An 8,348-nucleotide genomic window follows, 5' to 3' on the forward strand; every position below is an offset into this window, starting at 1 on the left:
ACAAGCACACAATCACACACTCACACAATGACAGGACAACATCACAGGCAGACACACACACTCACACAGGCACAGGACATCAGGACAACATCACAGACAGACTCACACAAGCACACAAGCACACAGGCACAGGACAACATCACAGACAGACACACACAATCACACAATCACACAGGCACAGGACAACATCACAGGACAACATCACAGGCAGACTCACACAATCACATAGGCATAGGGCACCAGGACAATATGACAGACAGGCCCGCCGCACACACAATCACACACAGGAGGCACAGGGCAGGTGCACAATGTATCCCAGGCAGAGAGGAGCTGGTGCTGCTGCCTGGATAATGAATGGAGGATCCATCTGCCTCCTCCCTGCAGCCCTTCACTTCCACATCAGCCTCTGTGTGAGCAGCTGCAGCAGCGGGGGGCCGACTGCATGGAGCTCAGCCACGCAGGGGACAAGGGGAACTGCAGCTTTAAATACCCCCGTCCGTCCCCGCTGCACCCTCCCCCTCCCCCGGTCCAAAAGTTAATTTTTCCCCACTTCCACCCGCACGCCGTATAGACGCGATCACTGCCTTTAGGCAGTCTGATTGCTCAGCGTGCGGACGCGTCTGCGCAGTCGTCCATATCATGGACGCAGCCATATAGTGCGCATGCGGGCATTTCATTTGTATAGGGCAAGCGGTGGCGCTCGTGGCTAGGGGGCGTGGCTATGATGTCACAGATTAGGTCGCGCTGTGATTTGTTCATAGCGACACGTGGCGCGGCAACAGCGCGAAAATACAATTTTCTTGTATTTTCTCTGGTCTGACGCGTCACCGCTCACAGCCGCGCACGCATCTCAAGTATACAAACATCTGGCTTACACGGAAGCGCACGCACTATATTTCAGCCCTAACATGCACCCAATGAATGCAGAGAGTACTATAATTGTCAATACTGAAATAGTCCAGCATTCCCTAAATGGAAAAATTGAAATCACTAGTATGCAACCAATAAGTAAATTTTAATGAAAACACAAATGAATCAAAAAACATGCAACGTCACAAATATAGAACATGAACATATGGGTATAATCACATATAACGTTTGTGAAGGAAGGAAATACAAGGGAGACAAATTGTAAAAAAATGGGGATTGTGTATGTGTCGGGGTGGGGGCAAAACAGCACAAAAAAGGGGGGTAAGTGGGTATGTAGGGGGAGTGCAGGGGGGCAATGTTTCGGGAATTAACCCTTTGTCAGGCCCGTTCCCCTATGTCCCAGAAGGACAAAGGGTACTTCCCTAGCCCCTAAACCCACAAGCACCTGTAAATGCCCAAAGTACTATAATTGTGCTGTGTAATGACATGTTAGGTCGTGCCTATAGTGCCGTCGTTGGCGACGGCGACACAGCGAAAGTTATGTTTTGCCGGGCGGCCGGGTGCGGGATTCCGGCAGTTTGATTTGTTCAAGGGCCGTCACGTGACGCGACGGCCCTTGAAAAATCACATTTTGCTGGCTTCAGGTTTTCGCGACGGGGACGTCGCTCGTCGCGTGCACTTCAAGCGCACGCAGCGGCAGCAATGTATTTGTTTTCGGGCGACGTCGCGTGGCCATCACTATAAGCGCGGCCTAATGACTATATCTGTAACAGTAAATGCATGTTTTTATATATTTTAATATACTTTGCATATTTTTTATTTAGTTTTGTATATAGTTATATATTTTTTATTTAGTTGTAGTTAATATCACTGTCCCCCCACTTCTCTCCCTCATCCACCTTCACTCCCCCATCTCCCCTCCATCCACCTATCCCCTCCACTCCCCCCACTTCTCTCCCCATCCGCCCCTCCATCCATCTATCCTCCATCCACCCACTTCCCCCCTTTTACTCCCTTCACCCTCTTCTCCCTCCCTAACCTCTCTCTTCTACCTCCCTAACCTCTCTCTTCTACCTCTCTCTTCTCCCTTCCTAACCTCTCTCTCTTCCCCCCCTCACCTCTCTTCTCCCTCCCTAACCTCTCTCTTCTCCCTCCCTAACCTCTCTCTCTTCTCCCTCCCTAACCCCTCTCTCTTCTCCCTCCCTAACCTCTCTCTTCTACCTTCCTAACCTCTCTCTCTTCTACCTCCCTAACCTCTCTCTTCTCCCTCCCTAACCTCTCTCTCTTCTCCCTCCCTAACCTCTCTCTCTCCCTCCTAACCTCTCTCTTCCCCCTCCCTCACCTCTCTCTCTCTTCTCCCTCCCTAACCTCTCTCTCTTCTCACTCCCTAACCTCTCTCTGTTCTCCCTCCCTTACCTCTCTTCTCCCTCCCTAACCTCTCACTTCCCCCTCCTCACCTCTCTCTCTTCTCCCCCTCATCTCTCTCTCTTCTCCCCCTCATCTCTCTCTTCTCCCCCTCATCTCTCCCTCTTCTCCTTTCCCTCTCTCTCTTCTCCCCCTCACCTCTCTCTCTTATCCCCCTCACCTCTCTCTCTTATCCCCCTCACTTCTCTCTTATCCCCCCTCACCTCTCTCTTCCCCCTCACCCCTCTCTTCCTCCCTCACCTCTCTCTCTTCCCACCCCCACCTCTCTCTCTTCCACCTCCTCACCTCTCTCTTCCCCCCCTCACCTCTCTCTCTCCCCCTTCACCTCTCTCTTCCTCCCTCACCTCTCTCTTCCCCCCTCACCTCTCTCTTCCCCCCTCACCTCTCTCTCCCCCCTCACCTCTCTCACCCCCCTCACCTCTCTCTCTTCCCCCTCACCTCTCTCTTCCCCCCTCACCTATCCCTCTTCCCCCCCTCACCTATCCCTCTTCCCCCCTCACCTCTCTCTCTTCCCCCCCTCACCTCTCTCTCTCTTCCCCCCTACCTCTCTCTTCCCCCCCTACCTCTCTCTCTCTTCCCCCTGACCTCTCTCTCTATTCCCCCTCACCTCTCTTTCCCCCCCTCATCTTCCTCTCCCCCCCTCACCTCTCTCTCTCTTCCCCCTCACCTCTCTCTTCCCCCCTCACCTCTCTCTCCCTCCCCCCCCTCACCTCTCTCTCTCTCTTCCCACCCCTCAACTCTCTCTCTCTTCCCCCCCTCACCTCTCTCTTTCTCTTCCACCCCCCTCACCTCTCTTTCTCTCTTCCCCCACCTCACCTCTCTCTCTCTTCCCCCCACCTCACCTCTCTCTCTTCCCCCCACCTCACCTCTCTCTCTCTCTCTTTCCCCCCCTCAACCTCACCTCTCTCTCTTCCCCCTCCCCCTCACCTCTCTCTTCCTTCCACCCCCCTCACCTCTCTCTCTTCCCCCACCTCACCTCTCTCTTCCCCCCACCTCACCTCTCTCTCTCTCTTTCCCCCCCTCAACTCTCTCTCTTTCCCCCCCACCTCTCTCCCCCCCTCACCTCTCTCTCTTCCCCCTCACCTCTCTCACCTCTCCCCCCCCACCTCTCTCCCCCTTCTCTCTCCCCCCCCTCACCTCCCTTCCCCCCTCACCTACGTCTCTTCCCCCCCTCACCACTCTCTCTTCCCCCCCCTACCTCTCTCTCCCACCCTACCTCTCTCTCCCCCCCTCACCTCTCTCTTTCCCCCCCTCACCTCTCTCTCTCCCCCCCTCACCTCTCTCTCCCCCCCCCTTACCTCTCTTCCCCCCTACCTCTCTCTTCCCCCCTCACCTCTCTCTTCCCCCCCTCACCTCTCTCTCTCTTTCCCCCCTCACCTCTCTCTCTTCCCCCCCCTCACCTCTCTCTTCCCCCCCTCACCTCTCTCTCAACCCCCCTCACCTCTCTCTCTTCCCCCCCTCACCTCTCTCTTCCCCCCCTCACCTCTCTTCCCCCTCACCTCTCTCTCTTCCCCCCTACCTCTCTCTTCCCCCTCACCTCTTTCTTCCCCCCTCACCTCTCTCTCTTCTCCCCCCCCTCACCTCTCTCTTCCCCCGTAACCTCTCTCTTCCCCCCCTCACCTCTCTCTCTCTTCCCCCCCTCACCCTCTCTCTTCTTCCCACCCCACCTCTCTCTCACCCCCCTCACATCTCTCTCTCTTCCCCCCACCTCACCTCTCTCTTCTCCCTTCCTAACCTCTCTCTCTTCCCCCCCTCACCTCTTCTCCCTCCCAACCTCTCTCTTCTCCCTCCCTAACCTCTCTCTTCTACCTTCCTAACCTCTCTCTCTTCAACCTCCCTAACCCTCTCTCTCTCCCTCCCTAACCTCTCTCTCTTCTCCCTCCCTAACCCTCTCTACTCCCTCCCTAACCTCTCTCTTCTCCCTCCCTAACCTCTCTCTTCTCCCTCCTAACATCTCTTTTCCCCCTCCCTCACCTCTCTCTCTCTTCTCCCTCCTTAACCTCTCTCTCTCTTCTCACTCCCTAACCTCTCTCTCTTCTCCCTCCCTAACCTCTCTCTTCCCCCTCCTCACCTCTCTCTCTTCTCCCCCCTCATCTCTCTCTTCTCCACCTCATCTCTCTCTCTTCTCCCCCTCATTTCTCTCTTCTCCCCCTCATCTCTCTCTCTCTCCCTTCCCTCTCCTCTTATCCCCCTCACCCTCTCTCTCTATCCCCCTCACCTCTCTCTCTTCCACCTCCTCACCTCTCTCTCTTCCCCCTCCCCTCTCTCTCCTCCCCCCTCACCCTCTCTCTTCCCCCTCTCACCTCTCTCTTCCCCCTCACCTGTCTCTTCCCCCCTCACCTCTCCCTCTCCTCCCCCCCTCACCTATCCCTCTTCCCCCCTCACCTCTCTCTTCCCCCCTACCTCTCTCTCGTCCCCCTCACCTCTCTTTTGTCCCCTCATCTCTCTCTCCCCCCCTCACCTCTCTCTCTCCCCCCCCTCACCACTCTCTCTTCCCCCCCTCACCTCTCTCTCTCTTCCCCCCCCCACCTCTCTCTCTTCCCACCCCTTCACCTCTCTCTCTCTCTCTTCCCCCCCTCAACTCTCTCTCTTCCCCCCCCTCACCTCTCTCTTTCTCTTCCATCCCCTCACCTCTCTCTCTCTCTTCCCCCACCTCACCTCTCTCTCTTCCCCCCACCTCACCTCTCTCTCTCTTCCCCCCCCTCAACTCTCTCTCTTTCCCCCTCCCCTCACCTCTCTCACCTCTCTCCCCCCCCTCACCTCTCTCTCTTCCCCCCCTCACCTCTCTCCCCCCCTCACCTCTCCCCCCCTCTCTATCCCCCTCCCCTCTCTCTCTTCCCCCTCACCTGTCTCTTCCCCCCCTCACCACTCTCTCTCCCCCCCTACCTCTCTCTCCCCCCCCACCTCTCTCTCCCCCCTAACTCTCTCTCTCCCCCCTACCTCTCTCTTCCCCCCCTCACCTCTCTCTCTCCCCCCTTACCTCTCTTCCCCCCCTACCTCTCTCTCTTTCCCCCCTCACCTCTCTCTCTTCCCCCACTCACCTCTCTCTCTTCCCCCTCACCTCTCTCTTCCCCCCCCTCACCTCTCTCTCTTCCCCCCCTCACCTCTCTTCCCCCACCTCTCTCTCTCTTTCCCCCCCTCATCTCTCTCTCTTCCCCCCCTACCTCTCTCTCCCCCTCACCTCCCCCCCACCTCTCACCTCTCTCTTCCCCCCTCACCTATATCTCTTCCCCCCCTCACCACTCTCTCTTCCCCCCTACCTCTCCCTCTCCCCCCTCCCTACCTCTCTTCCCCCCTCACCTCTCTCCCCCCCCTTATCTCTCTTCCACCCCTACCTCTCTTCCCCCCCTACCTCTCTCTCCCCCTCACCTCCCCTCCACCTCTCACCTCTCTCTTCCCCCCTCACCTATGTCTCTTCCCCCCCTCACCACTCTCTCTTCCCCCCCTACCTCTCCCTCTCCCCCCCTCCCTACCTCTCTTCCCCCCTCACCTCTCTCCCCCCCCTTATCTCTCTTCCACCCCTACCTCTCTTCCCCCCCCTACCTCTCTCTTCCCCTCACCTCTCTCTCCCCCCCTCACCTCTCTCTCTTCCCCCCTTCACCTCTCTCTTCCCCCCCCTCATCTCTCTCTTCCCCCTCACCTCTCTCTCTTCCCCCCTCACCTCTCTCTTCCCCCCCTCTCCTCTCTCTTCCCCCTCACCCTCTTTCTTCCCCCCCTCACCTCTCTCTTCTCCCCCCCTCACCTCTCTCTTCCCCCCCTAACCTCTCTCTTCCCCCCCCTCACCTCTTTCCCCCCTCACCTCTCTTCCCCCCCTTACCTCTCTCTCTCTTCCCCCCCTCACCTCTCTCTTCCCCCCTCACTTCTCTTCTTCCCCACCCTCAACTCTCTCTTCTCCCCCCCCTCACCTCTCTTCCCACCCCCACCTCTCTTCCCCCCTTCCTCTCTCTCTCTCTCCCCCCTCCTCACCTCCCTCTCTTCCCCCCCTCATAGCTGGTGACGTTCATTCACCCTGTCACATTCCTCCCCTGTTAGTGTGTGGCTGGACTTGGCAAAAGGAACTCGACTAAGCTGTCTTCTCTGCCCCACGGACTTGGCAAACGGAAAACTACTACACAGCTCTCTCTACCCAAAGACCTTTGGCTTACGGACACAACTACTCTTGATTCTACTACCCGGGACCCGGCAAGTACCCTACTAACCTTCTTCTTTGGCCCATACAGTACCCCGGCTTTGCTGAAATACCACACTCCGGGCACACCTCCGCTGCTGTGGGTGTGTGAAGTTCTCCTTTCCCACCTCAGTACCGGGGTCTTGTCAGGTTTGTGGGCAGCACGAGTGTGACAGCTACTCCCAGACCACCATCCATTATGAGTATTATAACAGATGACTCTACTATCAATGTGCCTAGCTCTAGTGAGGAGAGAATTGTACACTGGTGGGACCCAATGTTCCAGGGATATATGCCCGACATGAATAGAACTAGATTTCAGCTGATACAACCTGATGCAGTAGATCAATGGTGGGAGGAGGGAAAGTTTACGCCTGAGAAAAAAGCAGAGATTATCCGTGAGTGTAGCAGAGATATCAGCTTGGGAATTATATCATTTTCAGGCTTGGAGGTGGTAAAGTATGATGCCATACCCACAGAGCCACTATTTGGGGAATTACCAGGGCAAGCCTGTGGGCAGAATCTTATAAAATAATAGTAGAGCTGATCATATAGTGGTATACAGAGCTATAGGAAATCTCATGGGTATGACTATCCTTAGGAACCCCTAATGCGAGAAGCTGAGGCTTACAGAGAGGATTGGCTCAGGGACACTGTTCTAGACTACCTGTTTGCTCACTGCAGTGCCTATCTAAGAAGAGTATGGAAGGTAGGCCGGAATGTCTACCTGGATAGAGTATAATACATTTCAGAGAGGGGCCAAAAGTGCTGCTATTCGGTCACAGTACTGGATAGTGTAGGACGGATGTGTGTAAGCCCAAATCCTACACTTTATTACAAAATATTCAGAACATGAGAAGGGCTACACAGAGTATGGGTTCTCCAGTGAAGGGAGGGTCATGTTATTGTTACTGTTATGTATGTTCTGTTTTCACAAATTTATTGAAGGTGCATAAATTGTGTGTCTCATGCAGGGATGTGAGGGTTTCACCATGGGGAGCATGTAGCCCTGTGCCCGGATTATGTGTTTTCCTGGCCCTAACATGCAAGCCCTGGTACCAGTGCAGGCAGTGTTAGGGTTAAATCCCTTGTCTTCAGTTAATAATGTGAGCTCCTGTTACCTACATATAATTGATAATTGTTTGCAGGTGTAGCCTGAAACCATTGGAGCCTAATACTGAGGTACTGCCCACCTACCGTGGCGAAGACCTGGGACCCTCCCCTGGTAACAAAAAGGGTCTGCAATCCAAATTCTAGGAAGTTCCTCTGTGAATGCCTGCTCCTTAGGGAGTAGGTGAGGATTCCCCTAGCCCAATAAGGGGGTAGGGGTTGAGAAGGTTTAGCTCATGGACCTCAAGTCCATGGGTGTCTAGTCAGGGACACAGATGCAGCAGGTTGCGAGGGAATATGTGTTATACTGTGAAGTACTTCTCCTGCGTGAGAAGGGATCAACAGGACTGGCCTGCATCAATATATAAGTGAACTGTTGCTCTGTCTGGTCTCTGTGACTGAAGAGTTCCTGCAGGGGCTACTCCTTTCTCTGATAGGGCCCTGGAGGATGAAGGCGCTGCACCTGAGAACATCTAAAAGCCTGTCCTATGCTACCCCCCACTACAACGTGGAGCCCTCAGTCCTTCTGTACGATCAGAGGTGAGCTAATAGCACCAGCAACACTATGTAACTGCTAGCTCTCCCTTAGGGGGGGAGGGGAGAAGGGTTAAATATGCAAATGATGGCTTTTTCAACCTCCCTTTTTCTTTTTGTATCCCCCACCCTCCCTACTCATATAATTGTCGAAAGCTTGAATAAAAATACAAGTTACAAAAAAAAAAACGGTCAGTGGCGAAGGGTTGGTCTGCGGCCAAACACCAGCAGCAAATTGGTC

This window comes from Ascaphus truei, chromosome 6 (assembly GCF_040206685.1).
Source record: "Ascaphus truei isolate aAscTru1 chromosome 6, aAscTru1.hap1, whole genome shotgun sequence".
Taxonomy (NCBI): Eukaryota; Metazoa; Chordata; class Amphibia; order Anura; family Ascaphidae; genus Ascaphus; species Ascaphus truei.